This window comes from Lepus europaeus, chromosome 11 (genome assembly GCF_033115175.1).
Source record: "Lepus europaeus isolate LE1 chromosome 11, mLepTim1.pri, whole genome shotgun sequence".
NCBI classification, from domain to species: domain Eukaryota; kingdom Metazoa; phylum Chordata; class Mammalia; order Lagomorpha; family Leporidae; genus Lepus; species Lepus europaeus.
Window position 1 is genome coordinate 12,537,013 of NC_084837.1, and position 15,719 is coordinate 12,552,731.

Genomic DNA, 15,719 nt, shown 5'->3' on the forward strand with positions numbered 1-15,719 from the left:
AGTCAAATGAACCTGGTACTGGCACAAAAACAGAAGTGTAGATCAATGGAACAGAATAGAAACCCCAGAAAGTAATTCATGCAACTATATCCAACCAATCTTTCAATAAATGAGCTAAAATCACTCCACGGAGCAAGGACAATGTGTTCAACAAATGGGCACTGGTAAAATTGATTTCCACATGCAGAAGTTTGAAACCAGATTCTACCTTACACCCTGTACAAAAGTCAACTCACAGTAGATAAAGGATCTAAACCTAAGACCTGAAACCATCAAATTATTAGAGTGAAACATAGGGAAAATGCTTTAAGACACTGGCCTAGGCAAAAATTTCTTGGATAAGACCCCAGTAGTAATGCAACAAAAGCAAAAGTAGAAAATTGGATCACATCAAACTAAGGTGTTTTTGCATAGAAAAGGAACCAATTAACAAGGAGTGAAGTGGCAACTGACAGAATGAGAGCAATTACTTATAAACTATAGATCTGATAAAGGATTAATATCCAGAACATAAAAGGAGCTCAAAGAACTTAATGACAACAAAACAAAAAAATCAAGTTAAGAAATGGGAAAATATCAGTTTTCAAAAGATGAAATACAAATGGCTAAAAGACACACAAAAATGGTCAGATTCTCTAAGCCATCAGGGAAACACAAATAGAAACCACAATGATATATGACATTGCTCCAGTTAGAATGACTGTCATCCAAAAATCCAAAAGCAATAAATACTATCAAGGATGTGGAGAAAAAGGTACACATTGTTAGTGGCACTGAAAACTAGTATAGCCACTGCTGAAGACATCATGGAGATGCCTCAGAAAACTAAAAATAGATTTACCATATGATCCAGTTATTCCACTCCTAGGAATATCTCAAAAGAAAATGAAATCAACTTATGAAAGATTCACCTGCACTCCCCTGTTTACAGCAGCTCAACTCATAACAGCTAAGATACAGGACCCAGCTAGATGCCCATCAACTGATGACTGAATAAAGAAAATGTGTTTGATATACATAATGTAATGTTACTCATCTATAAAAAAAGGATGAAATCCTGACATTTCCAACAAAATGGATGCAACTGGAGAACATTATCCTAAGTGGAAGAAGCCAGACCCAAAAATACAAATACCACGTTCTCTCTTCCTTGTGGTAGTTTATATAGAGAGTATAAAAATTGTGTGAAAGTCATATCATTTGATATAGCTATAAATAGTGCTTCACTGAATCATACCATGCAAAAATGCCAATAAGTCCTATTTCTCATGCTAAAAAAAAGAAATGGGGGAATAATGAAGACTTCTGGGGGACTAGCAATGCTTTGCTCTTAATTTGGGCGTTGGTTGACCAGATGACCAGATAACTCATTTATCTGTGAACTTATGTACATTTCTTGATATGTATACTATATTTCAATGAAACGTTAGAAAATTCTTCCTTTTTTCTTTTAACTTTTGCAATAAAATAATTTCAATTTACTTTATAATCACAGGCTTAATAGGGAGCAGGAAGTATGGTCATCTTCTTAGAATTGTATCTATGAAATTGGTTCGCTTTATATTAGTAAAATTTTTTTAAAAATTAAAAAAGAGAAAGATATGCATACTGAAAAAAATCCCAACAACAACAACAACAAAAAAAGAAATTAAAAAAAAGAAAGGAAAGAAAGTATACTGGAGACCCTTCTTGATGTGACCACAGCACTTTCCTTAACATTTCTGGGTTACATTTCCTGGTCTGCCATGCAGTAAGGTGTGAATTTAGGACCAAGTTCCACGTTGGTGGAATGTGATGAGGAAATGATGTGGGTTACTTCCAGAAATGGCCCCAAACCTCCCACTGGATCCCCACTTCTATGTCTAATTTATTAGCTCATTATAGTGGTTTTAGAGGAAGATCTGAGATCCCAAGGAATGGTGAAGCTACAGGATGGAAGAATCCTGTAAAGATGAATTCTCTCTGCTGATCACACTGGGTTAACAAATGGAGAGACTACAGTTGTCTCATGTGAAAGCATATAGATTTGGGAAAATATTTGTCCCAGTGTCTGGCTAGTCCAGAGCAATGTATAAACCCTCTGATGTTGTAAAAAGTAAAAGTCTGTTAAAAAGAAGTTTGGGACCAGGCACTGTGGTACAGCAGGTTAAGTTGCCCCATGGGCCACCTGCCTGGGATCAAGTCTTGCCTCAGCTTCCGATCCAGTCTCCTACAAATGCTCAGCCTGGAAGGCAGCAGCAGATGATGACTTGAACACCTGAGTCCTTGCCACCCACTTGGGAGACTTGAATGGAGTTTCTGACTCTTGGCTTTGGCCTGGCCAAGCCCTGGCTGTTGTGGGCATTTGGGAAGCGGAATCAGTGAGCAAGCAGATGGAGGATCTCTGTGCCTCTGTCACTCATCACTCTGCCTTTCAGATAAATAAAACAACAAATAAACATAAATCATTTTAGTAAAATCGATAATAGCAAATACCCAAGGTAATAAACAAAGTCCTAAAAGACAAAAATATAATAAAATCTCATCAGAGAAGATTTTGGAAAATATATAATAAACAAGTGATTTGTCTTTAGAATACATGATGAATGCTCCCAATAAATGATAACAAGACACATGGATCAATAAAGAACTGGCACATTGAATGAATGTGAAATTTATGGAAAACTCGAATGGCCAGTCAACAAATGGAGAATCAATCTTAGTAATAATAAAGAAAATGTGAATTAAACTATAAGATAACCATTAACTACAGCACACCCCCAACCAGACTGGTGAAAAAAACAAAGTATGAAAACATCAAGGTAAGGTGAAATAAATAATTTTTTAACATTGCCACTGGGAGTATTTGGGATTGGCAGTGAGCTCAGCTGAGGGCATTTTATCAGTATCCAATGTAATTTTAACTTTTACATCCCGTAACGCTGCAAATCTCCCTCTCTGTATCTTCCCTAGAGGCAACCCAGCTCATGAGCACAAAGAAGATGTCTAAGGATGTCCCTTGCAGCACAGCTAGAGACATCAAAAAGTATTGGTTTGTCAGCGGGAGACTGGCTAAATCAAGTACATCCAGGAAATGAACTGGACTAGCTGTCAAGATGAAGATTTCTCTAAGGCATGTGAGAATAGCCATGTATTGCAGTGTAATTAAACAATACTAGAAGGAAAAGAGCTTGAGAAGAGACAAACATCTAGAGGAGATGCATTTTCTGTGGGCATGATGGCCTATTAGAGCTTGGAGCCCTGGGAGGGAGGCAGCATGAGTGCTTGCTTCTCTTTTATGGGCCTCTAAGTTCTTTGCCCTGTGCTGCTATAATAAAGCATAGCTTAAGCATCATTTCCCACTGCAGGCAGTAAATTAGATATAAAAGACCTGATGGAGGCGTGGGTCCAAGAATGGAGGCAAAATGAACAAGGACTGGAGTTTGAAGAACCAAGGAGACTACTGGTGCAGACCTTGGGGAAAGGTGGAGCTGGCTTTGGACTCTGGCTGCCACTTGTCCCAGGTGTGTGTATGGGGGGGGTTGTCTTTGGAAAATCACTAAATCCCTGTGGGTCTATTTCCTCATCTATACACTGGGAGGCTATCACATCTTTCATAGAATTTTGTAGATCTTTAAAAGACTTAAATAAAAATATTCTTTTCATCTATCTTTCAAACTGTCAGCATGCCTTCCTTTTCCGCTATTTTCTGTTATTGTCATGCGTCCGTCTTACCACCATCTATGTTTCTACCTCTGCTTTTGCCATTCTATTTCTCCTTTCCTTTTCCCTCCATCGTTTGTGTTCTGGGTGTGATTTGTCAATATGTATTTCTGTATTATCTGTCTCTCTCTGTCTCTGTCTCTCTCTATAACCCACCATTTGTCTGTTAGTCCATCTGTGGATGTCTGTGTCTGTCTTTCAACTTAGGATCTAAATACACTGGGAGAACAGCAGAGCAAGGGCACATTCTGGAGATTAGGTCTGGAAGGAATTCACAGAATTCAGACAGAAGAGTTCAAAGATGACCTAAATAAATGTACTGTTCCCATGGACTGTAAGACATAATACAGTGAAGATGTCAGTTATCCTCATATTGATTTATGAATTCAATGAAATCCCAGTCAACATCCCAGCAGGATTCTTTGTAGACAGAGATAAGCTGAATCTAAAATGTATAAAGGAAAGATAGAGGAATTAGATTAGCCAAACCAATATCAAAATAGAAAAAAATTGAAGCACTCACACTACCCAATTTTAAGATTCATTATAAATCCACTGTGGTCAAGATAGTATAGTATTGGTGAAAGGACAGACACAAATATCAGTGGAACAGAAAACAGACCACTGGTTTTTGACAAAGGCGCACAGGCAATCCAATGGAGAAAGGACTGACTTTTCAACAAATGATGCTAGAACAAAGGGGCATTCATAAGTAAAATAAACAAAATAATTTCAAGTTACATTTTATTCACATATAAAAATCAACACTTGCTGGACCACAGACCACACTCACAGGTATGTTCAGGTATTCATGTGACAGAAAATGCATGTATGTGCTTGTGTGTGTGTGCTGTGCTCATGAGATTTTCTGCGTGTCTGAGTGTGTGTGTTGTGTGTGTCAGTGCATGAGTGTTGAGTGTGGGTGAACATCTGTGTCTGTGTGCATGTGCATATGAATGTAAGTAAACATTTACCTGTGTGTGGACGTGTCTGCGTGTGTGCTAGTGAGGAAACAGGACAGAATTTCCAGTGTGATTAGTGTTTACTCTGGGAAGTTTACAGGCTACTTATGGTCAACAGAACCTAGGACATAGAATCAGTAGCTCTTTTCCATGGAAAAGGGCATTCAAATTTCATGAACCCAGGAGATTTTTTTTGTTTTTGTGGTTTCTAATATGCCCATGTTAGTTGAATATTTAAACAAGTCAGTGAATGGCAAAATTCAGTTTGTTATCCATATCTCCATCTCTTCAAATGGAATAAACCACTTCACCCAGAAAAATAAATACATGAAGAAGATATCCATAATCTTGGGTGGTTTTATATATTTTAAGTAGATAACACTAAGATGGCTGGGCTTTTAAGAACCCACTCAGGTTTCCATAATATTCTTGTGACTTCATGACCTAATGGGTTATTCTGCTAATTGTTTTCTTCAGTAGTTACTTGGGTTTTTACTTTTAGTTACTAGAAATACTTATACAAATACAAACCCATGCAGACATTCTGAAAAGGTTTGGGAAAATTGACTTCTAGCCCTTGGTTTTCATTGCTGACCTTCAACACGTGTGTGGCAGTTTCTATTTTGGTATGGTTGTTGAGGGGTGACTTGGCATAGTGCCAGGTACACAGGGAACACCAAAAAAGTTCAGTACAATTATAAATGCTATTGTTATTATCTACATATTATCTGCAAGTATAAACTTAAAATAATACACCTGGTAGATCTGGGAAGTAGGGGAAGCTGGGTGTGGTTCATTAATTGTGACAAAATACTAAAATGAGATGGAAATGGGAACTATTTACATTATTACCTCACAATTTTTTTTAAACTATTCTGAAATGAAATGCTTAGAAAACAACTAATACATTTGGGAAACTAATAAAACCCTCTGCAGTTCCACCCTTTCGAAAGATTTGCTTTAGGTAATTTCTGTGTCATATAAACAAAAACTTTAAAAGGTTGTTTATATGTTGAAACTGAGGACTAGGAAGTCTAAACTTCCAGGATCAGCTGTTTGAGTCAAGGAAGAAACTGCATTTATTTTTTGGCAGAAAATTTATTAGTCCACTCCGCTGAAGACATAACGGTAAAACCAATTTTCTTCAAACATCAGACACTGGCTCAAGACCAAAGAAGCAGCAGTGCAGCCCAGGAGGAAATAGTCACAGCAAGTTTGCAGCAACCGATTTCAACACAGAACACTCTGTTGCTATTGGCAAAGGACAGAGTACTTCTTTCTGGAATGCACAATGTCCCACAAATAAATTGCCTCTGAATTCAAGGCTCTCTAATCAATGGCCAAGGATGTAATCCCAGCTGTAGAGCAGGGGAGCTCCAATGGAATGGGAATTAAGAGGGGAAGATGAAAAAAGCATGGGGTGAGGGGAGGAAAGAAGGGGGAGAAGGAAGACAAGAGATACAGATACAGATGAATGGCAGCTCCATTGGAAAGCACATATCCAAGTGCATTCAACACGCCCAGCTTTCACAGGTACTATATTAATTACTTATTGTTGTGAAGTCAATGACCCTCAAATGTAGGGATTTGAAACAATCCATATGCAGAGTCTCACAGTTTCTGTGCTAAGTATCAGAGGCAATCTGGCTCGGCCTCTCGGGAGGCTGTACTCAAAATGTGGGTGAGAGCTGCAGCCTCTTCTGCAAGCTCCACTAGGGAGGATCCCCTTCCAAGCTCACCTGTGTGACTGCTGGCAAGATGCTTTCTCAGGACTGTTTAGCTAACAGATCCTTCTCCCAGGGGCTTTTCCATATGTGCATTCATAGAATGACAGCTGGCTTCATCAGAGCGACCATGTGAGAAGAGAGTGAGAGCAAGAGGGAAGCCAATCTTTGTAATCTGATCTTGGGAGTGACACTTCTGCTGTCTCCTGTATATTAGGAGCAAGTCACTAGGTCCAGTCCGCATGCAACACAAGGAGGCAGTGGGGATTGGGAACCACATCTGAAGCCACCTCCCACTGATGTCCTCACACTATCCACACCAGGCCAAAAGCTGCACCTTAAGATGGCACTCATAATTTGTCAGCCACCTTATTTTAGCTAACTGTCACAAACAAATGATGACTTCCTGAATATTTGATATTCTACTGGAACACTGACAATATGTCTGCTTGATTCTATTCTGAAAGTCTTGAGAAGTATCATAAATATTTATCTAATAATTCACAGCTGATAAAAATGCAGAAGGTGTGAACCCCTGTGATGTTCAAGGTGAACCTGCAGAAATAAATTTATTTGTTTAGTAAAAATATAAACACAAAGAAGGGTATTGTTTTTATTGATGGAGAGTTAACTTAGCATCCCATTTCTGCACATATTTCTTTCCCAACTGACTTTATATATTAGTTATTCCAAAGCTCTTATACTCCATTTGTCTGTTGGTTGCCTTATTAATGACTTAAATAATGACAAGAAATATTCTGTGATGCATGTGCATATTTTCATAGGTATACTATATACAAACAAAAAGACATATGATGGGATGATCAGTAAATGATTTTCAAGAAGAATACAACCAAGTTCTAGGAGGACATGAAATAGAAATGCAAATCCAAGGAAAAAACAAAAGGATGTAAATATTCAATGTGAATGACGAAATTGCCTGTGCATTTTAAGGGAGAGTATTTACACTCTACTGTGTATATTCTTATGAAGTGATAGAACTGTTCTGCTTTAAAGTGTCACTGTTTACAATCTGTTAAAAGTGACACCTTTGTCCCTAACTTTATACTGTATAGTAGTCCCCTTTACTATGTTTCTGTTTTTTGAGGTTTCAGTTGCTGTTGGTCAACCACAATCAGGAAAATTGAATGGAAAATTCCAGAAGCAAGCAATTTATCAGCTTTAAATTGTCCCATGTTCTCAGCACTGTGATGACATCTTGTGTCTTCTGCAACATCCCACCCACAACCTGACTATCCACTTGTCCAGCACACCCACACTGAATATGCTGTATACTCAGGAGTCAGGTGGTAGCCCTGTTAGTTATCAGTCTTACTGTCATGAGGTCTCAGGGCTCAAAGGCCAGTCTCACTCCTCAATGAAGTGAAAGTACCCAATGGAATGTCGGAACATAGAAGGCCCATGGTGGGCACAATGGGCTGACAACCTGAGAACTTTGACATAAGGGAGCATGACAAGCAGAACAAAAATATGGCTTCCATGGCACACAGGCATGTCTGCTGCAAACTGACCTCAAAGAGAAGTGCTGTGCACCGGTCTCAAGACAGAGATAGTCATCAGGACAAATGAGTCAGAATGCGGCAAACTCACCGAGCACTCACTGTGTTCTTAGCAGGTGCCATGGCCCGTGAACTTCTCACATACGAATTTGCTTTGGTCTCACCTAAAGCCAATGGGGTGGGTACTCCCATGAGCCTCAGTTTTTCAGTGATGAGGAACCTGAGGCACAAATCCACCTATTACACTTAGCCCCTCAACCAGACCCTGGTGCAACTAAGCGTTGAGGTCAAGCAGTCTTTTAACAGCACCCACTGTGAGGCTCCAGCCCCAGGGAGCCAGGGGGAAACTCTGAGGTTCCATTCTGGGGCTGGAGGATGTGACTTGATGCAGTGTTGCCCAGTGGAGGCCCCTGCTCACCCTCTCCCACCTACAGCTGCCTGTAGATGATTTACACTTTTTTTTTTTTTTTTACTTTTGAAACAATTCAAAGGAAACCTCATGGCACACCAATGGACAGTCCCTGCCGGCCTTGTAGGCCTTGGCTCATTCCTGTCTGTGACAACTGTAGACACCCAAGGGTCAGGAAAGGAGGTGTTCTATGAAGAATCCTCATGCACAGTCATGCTGATGCATGAATGGACAAAGACTGCTAAAGAGGGAACCTGAACACAGAGCCACGTCCTCAGATACTCAGTGTCGAGGACCCCAGGAGCAGGGACATGCATCTCAAAACTGCTCTGGGCGGGTGACCCAGGTGCGCCGACCATCTCCACTAGGTGGGTGGAAAACAGGCTCCCGAGGCCAAGAGCCATGCCACAGCTTCCCAGCCAGCCAGAAAGCTGAGAATCAGCACCCTCACTGGACCAGGTGCACAACAGGACTCTGCAGTGTGGGAAAGGCGACAGCAAGAGGGCGGAGGGAGAAGCAGGGGCCTGGCTTTGGGCTGCAGGCTGGGTAGGTGGGGGCTTCGTGACAGGGGCTTTTCCTTGGATTGAGCTGCTCCACTTCATCCTCTGGCATATGGGTCGGGAACAAAGAACTCACTCAAGACCTGTGGACAGAAATTCTTCAGGATGCACCTTGAGAAACAGAAAAGGCAGCTCTGACACTTTCATCCACACATTCGGATGAAACCCAAGTGGTTTCCTCGGTGTTTATGCAGCACAAAAGGTTTGATTTTTCATGTGTTTCGTTCATCTTCTAAATCGTTCGATTGAGCCCACACCTGGGAAACTGGGAAAGCACAGCCTGTTCCCAAGGAGAGCATCAGGGGACAAGGACAGAAGCAGAGGATTCGTGCCTGTGAGGGGTTGATAATATGGAAACAGAAGAGGGTGGTGGTGACACTTTAAGGAGGTTGAACCTCTGGTCTGCAAGGCCCTCCTCTGTCCTGGTGACCACAGGCTGACCACGACCAGTTGGTCAGGGACACAGGTGATAGCCCTGGACCATCTTCTAAGCTCAGCCTCATGAGAAGCCAGTCAGGCGTCAGCCAGGTGCAAGGAGCACAGAGCTCTCACTGCTTTAAGGAGTTTTAGGGAAGACAATCAGGTGAGGCGAACTTTCAGAGGAAGCATTTATTTATTTTATTTATTTATTTATTTTTTGCCAAGCAGAGTTAGACTGTGAGAGAGAGACAGAGAGAAAGGTCTTCCTTCCGTTGGTTCACTCCCCTAAATGGCCGCTACGGCCGGTGCTACGCGGATCTGAAGCCAGGAGCTGGGTACTTCCTCCCGGTCTCCCATGTGGGTGCAGGGACCCAAGCACTTGGGCCATCTTCCACTGCCCTCCCGGGCCACAGCAGAGAGCTGGACTGGAAGAGGAGCAACTGGGACTAGGACCCGGCGCCCCAACGGGACTAGAACCCAGGGTGTCGCCGCCGCAGGCAGAGGATTAGTCAAGTGAGCCATGGCGCCGGCCCAGAGGGAGCATTTAAAAGATACTAACATGTTATGCAAGAGCAGGCTTTATTTACTTGTTTATTTTTAAGTCTCAGTCTAGTCTACCTTCATGAGTAGCTTCTAAAAAGCCTATGTTTTCACCAGCTGTTTTCTTGGTTAAAGTTTCAGAATATTCTCAGGGGAGATTAATTTTGAGAACAAAACAAATAAAACCAAGGCTGATGCTGTGACGTAGCCAGTAAAGTCGCCATCTGTAGGGCCGGCATCCCATATGGGTGCCGGTTCAAGTCCTGGCTGCCCCACTTCCAATTCAGCTTTCTGCTGTGACTAGGAAAGCAGTAGAAAATGGCCTAAGTCCTTGGGCCCCTGCACCCATGTGAGAGTCCTGGAGGAAGCTCCTGGCTTCAGATCGGTGCAGTCTAGCCATTGTGGCCATCTGGGGAGTGAACCAGCAGATGGAAGACCTCTCTCTCTCTCTCTGCCTCTGCTTCTCTGTAGCTCTGCCTTTTAAACAAATAAGTAGATTTTAAAAAAATAAAACCCCAAGAACTGGGTTCTAAGCCGAAAAGTTTAATGATCTTCAAACAGAAAGTGCAGTTGGTTACTGACCTTGGCAAACTGTGAGATACAGGTGCAGAGAAGGAGCTGAGGGAGGCTGGGGTAGGGGCAGACAAGTAGGATGGCAGAGGGCACCTCTCAGACACTGCTCACCAGTGAAGGCCTCCTGTCACAGTTTGTTTGCTCTTCTATGGAAACTTCTAACTGCAGGGACTTCAAACTACGATCACCGAGATCATGGGGACAGTCTGCCCTGTCATACAGGTTTACTAGCATTTGGCCAAAGGTCTTAGGAAAGGTGTCAGGAGTGAAGCTGTGCCCAGTTGGCTCTTGGGCTTTCCTCCCTGCACTAGGAATGAGCAGTTGATGCCTGCTGATCACCTACCACAGGCCCTATCCCGTAGCAGACACTTCATGCCACTGTCACTTTTAGTCTCCTAATTTATTTGAGAAAGAGAGAGGATGGGCAAGAGAGAGAGAGCACGAGCGAAAGATCTCACATCCACTGGTTCTTTCCCAAATGCCCACAATGGCTAGGGTTCCAGAGCCAGAAGTTGGGGATGCAATCACTACTCCCTCCCAGAGTCCACATTAGTAGGAAGCTGGAGTTAGGAACAGGAGCTGGGTTTTAAACCTAGGTGATCCAACGTGTGACCAGGACATCCTAACAGGCATCCTAGTCATTAGGCCAAATGGCCTCCCTTAGTCTGCTAACTGAAATATCAACGCACTGAGGGTTTGTGAGGTGAAGCATTGTTCAAGGTCAGCCAGTCGGTGTAAGACAGACAAGGTGCGGACCTAGACAGTCTAATTTCAGAGTCTTCCTCTTGACTGCCCCACATATTCCTTTGTGTGATGATCTCACATCATGGGAAATGTGAAAAATAAAGGACTGTGTGACCAGAAAGAAAGTCCCGGGCCTGATTACGCAGTGAGTGAAAAATCACAATGTAATCATGATGGGATGCTAAAGCCACTGGGTGACAATGAACAATTAATGGCCTCAAAAATCATCCCACCAACTAACTCATCAATTACAAGGAGTCAGAAAGAAAAGGTCACTTTATAAAGGAGAGCTCTGGAGGAAACCTCTGCACCAAGTAAGCAAACTTGCCATCACCAACAACAGATGCACCGCCACACTGTGCTCACAGACGCAGTGTAAAGAGAAATAGGTGAAATAGTCAGTGGAATCTTAGTAGAAGACACGGTTATAGAAGTCCGGATTCTGAGATACTTTACCAAGCATTGGCTTAGGTTCTTCAAGGAGGTCAACATGATGAACGATAAAAACAGAAGCAGTTTTGGTTTAGATAGAAAGAAACAACCAAATTCAGTGTGATGACTGTATGCTGAACAAGGGGGAAACAGCTTTGATGAATAATTTGGGGGCATGCAGAATTATTTGAAAAGGGGAAGTAAACTGGATGACGTTACAATCTCTCAATGTTTAATTTTGCAGTAATAATGGCTCCATAGTTGAGCAGAAGACAGCTATGTGCTTACCAGATATATGTCACAGGCTGTCATGATGAGTGGAACTTACTTCCAAATATTTTAGATAAAAAATTGGACATGCACACACATAACACACACACAAATACAAATGTCCAATCTTTCCCTGTGTGTGTTTGCATATGTAGGTAGGCAATTAATAAATCTGGGTGGAGAGCATACCGGTGTTCATGTTCTATGCTTTCAACCTTTTTGTAGATTTGAACTTTTTCCAAAATAAAAGTAAGTAAAAAAGTAAACGAAAATGTTTGTTGCAAAAACCCTTAGAGAAAATAACTACACTCAGATATCAACTCGATGAAGGTTCTATTTTTGGAGAAGAACTAAGAGAAAACGTTAAACATGAAAACAACTAGTGTGTTAATATGATAGGGCTATTTTTCTTATACTTTTATTACTGTTGAAACTAATCATGCTTGCAAAAGATGGCAACAGATACAAAGTAAATTTTGCACTAGCTCAAATCAAATCACTTGTCAATCACTACAGTCACGTTCTTTTTCAGAACCACATTTATTATTCTAAACTCACATCCTAATGTAATGGGAGATACATTTCATGATTCTCTCCCGGGGACTTCACTGGGGAGATGACATTACTGGGTTTTAGGCCTGATCAGGTTGCCTGTTCCCAAAACCATTAGATACTTTTGTTAGAGACACTGATTGCACCTATCCTTGTGGCACTGTCCCCGGGGCCCCATGCACACAGGACTCACTTTCCAGGTGTGCAGCTCTCCGGAGGTGATGGGTGCAGTCAGGCATTCGGGTCAGCCCCGTACCATCCCTGCTGGAAATGGTCCATTGGTGCCCCAGTGCAAGATGTGAGACCACAGCCCCTGAGAGCTCTGGAAAAGACAACAAGAATACAGAGGAATGTTCATACTTCAACACACATAGGAATTTAAAGTGGAAATCTTAAGATTTTTTTTCACCTTTGAAAAGTAAATACCAATATTTCACATTTAAACACCATCAAGTGATCTGGAAGGGGAATCCATGCCCTGACCCACACTCCCAGCACATGGTTTACCTTTTACTTTTAAAATGACTGCCAGCATGAGGGTGTCTCGGAAAGGAGAAGGCTTTGGGGTCAGACCCGGGAGAAACTGAATCCCAGGAGAGGTGAATGGACCTCCTCAGAGGGGTCATAAAGCCCAGGAGACGCTCCAGTGGTGTGGTGTATGGGGGATTTCAGTGGTCAGTGTGATGGCCAAACCCAAGAGCCTCCTGACCTTGAGATCCACTCCCAGTCTTAGTGTGCAATGCAGGTCTTCCTGCAGGTGTCAGAATCCTGTGGATGCTCAGAAGCTAAGAGAGGGTGGCAGTCTGGTCACACCCAGCACCCTATTCTGACTCTGCCACACTGGGGGACGATAACCATGCTTCCCACAGGATAACTGGGGCTCCAATGCCCCTAGGGCTCCTCCCTCCCAGCCAGGCAACAGCAGTCTCAAACAACCCTGCAGTCTGAAAGTGGAGACAGAGCTGGGAACCAACATCTGCTGTGCAGCGAGCTCTGTGGTGACCAAGTCATGGGCCCGTGGGGCACAGGGGACTTTTCAAAGGGAAGCAGAACCTTGGCGTGGATCTTAAACACTCAGAATTCTCCGAGGGGCCTGGTATCTATTGAGTGCCCATTCTGCACCATACCCTGGACTGGGCAGACGATTTCTCTCAGGAGACTCTCTCAGCTGCTGCACAGCAAATGGCCTGAGGCGCACAGGCCTGTCCTCCCACTGCCCAGGGAAGAGAATTCTTGGCTGAAGGAACCTGCAGTGTGAAGACATGGGGTGACCTGCATGTGAAGGAGTTGCATGAACACAGGGCTGGGGAAGGATTTGGTGCAGATTCAGTGTAGAGTCCAAGGGGGTAGGGGACAGAGGGGGTAACACAAGGTTGGAAAGGAGTATGAACCAAGCATTTCCCCAGCTCTGTGAGGGCATCAGCCACTCTGCCCCCATGTTTCCTGGTGCCCCAGAGGCATTCTATTTCAGCCGTCTGAAAAGTCTTTCCCTGATCACAGAGCCTACAGCACTACCACAGCTCCCCAACAGGAGGCTTTACCAGTTTCCTACCCATTACACCACGTGTCCTTCTGACCTCCAACTAGTGACGTTCTTCTCTAACTGGTCCCTCTTCCACCAAGGATATTTCCTATTTCAAAATGGATGAAATTTTGCTGTCACAAATACATCTCTTATTCAAGATGAATTTTATTTTTACATTAGGAATGAACATGGCCCTTATCCTCTGGTTCTTTTTCAAAAAATATTAATTTATTTATTTGAAAGTCAGAGTTACATAGAGAGAGAAGGAGAGGCAGAGAGAGAGAGAGAGAGAGAGAGAGAGAGAGAGAGAGAGGTCTTTCATGTGCTGGGATCACTTCCATCTGGGATTCACTCCCCAGATGGCCGTAATGCTCAAAGCTGCACTGATCTAAAGCTAGGAACAAGGAGCTTCTTCCGGGTCTCCCACACGGGTGCAGGGGCCCAAGCACTTAAGCCATCTTCTACTGCTTTCCCAGGCCATAGCAGAAAGCTGGATTGGAAGTGGAGCAGCCAGAACTTGAACAGGTGCCCATATGGGATGCTGGCACTGCAGGCGGTAGCTTTACCTACTATGCCACAGTGCTGGCCTCCTCTGGTTCTTTGTTAAACCGGGGGATTTTCACATCAAAGCTAAGCAGCTGAAACATGTTTTGTTCAAACACTTTTGCATTTATCAAAATTTGGTACCTTTGTTTATTATTTATTTATTTATTTATTTTTTAAACTTTTATTTAATGAATATAAATTTCCAAAGTACAGCTTATGGATTACAATGGCTTCCCCCCCCCCCATAACTTCCCTCCCACCCGCAACCCTCCCCTTTCCCGCAAATAGCATATGTTCTCCATGATCGGCGACAACTAACTGAGCACCAAAGGGGAAACCTGTTGAAGTGAATTGGACACTATGAGAAACAGTAACTTGATCAGCTCTTGTCCTGACTGTTGATGTACAATGCAATACTTTATCCATTATAGTATTTTTTTGTTCTAGTACTATTGTTTGAACTCTTTAATTAACACACAATTATTTATTTATTTTTAAAATTATGTTGCTTACCTAGTGTTGAGAGCTGTTAGTACTTCTGTTAGTATTATTAATATATAATAATAGAAATTAATACATAAAGGGTCCCAGAGAGGTCCCTCAGCATCATCACCAAGCACAATTCCTTGTTGAACTGCTCATGAATATTGTCCATTTCTCACTTCATCATTGATTCCATTTTATGTACTCCCTTAGTCCTTACCCAAATCTGGATCCTGTCCCTGTGTAAACCACAGTTATGAAAGTTATTATCACTCTCTCTCCATCTCCTGAACTCTCTCCCTCTCTGTCTCTCTCTCTCTGTCTCTTGATCTCTCTCTGGATCTCTCTCTTACACTCTCCTTCTCCCTCTTTTCCCTCTTTGCCCCTTCCCTCCGGTCTGTCAGGTTTCCCCCGATAAACCCTTTCCCTTACAAAAAATAGTTATGATCTTCTAATGAGCAAATCACTGGCCTTCCTGGTCTTAGTTGACAGATCTGCTCATAGCTGCCATCTTGACCTATTCTTCATCCTTGATATCACTGTTGTGGTATGCTTGATACCATTGTGATCTGGACTCCTCACCTCCTCATTGCTGTTTTGTCTCACTGATTCCTCTTTGCAGCACACTTTGAGTATTCTTCCAAATCTGTCCTTGGCTCAGCTCTTCCTTACAGGCAACTTCCACACTCATAAAAGTTACTAACCTCTGTAGTCTTGTTTTCTTTTTAGCCTTCAGTCCACAACTCCCTGATGGTAT

The 15,719-nt window shown here is 42.6% G+C and overlaps 1 protein-coding gene across 1 annotated transcript in view; it reads right to left on the reverse strand.

The window, feature by feature from the left end:
• Window positions 1-15,719, reverse strand: part of OTUD7A (OTU deubiquitinase 7A) — a 363,177-nt gene that overhangs the window by 173,175 nt on the left and 174,283 nt on the right. Inside the window, exon 3 of the mRNA XM_062204557.1 lies at window positions 12,602-12,730. The gene's annotated coding sequence lies outside the window, so the exon portion shown is untranslated. The remainder of the gene's footprint in view (window positions 1-12,601; window positions 12,731-15,719) is intronic.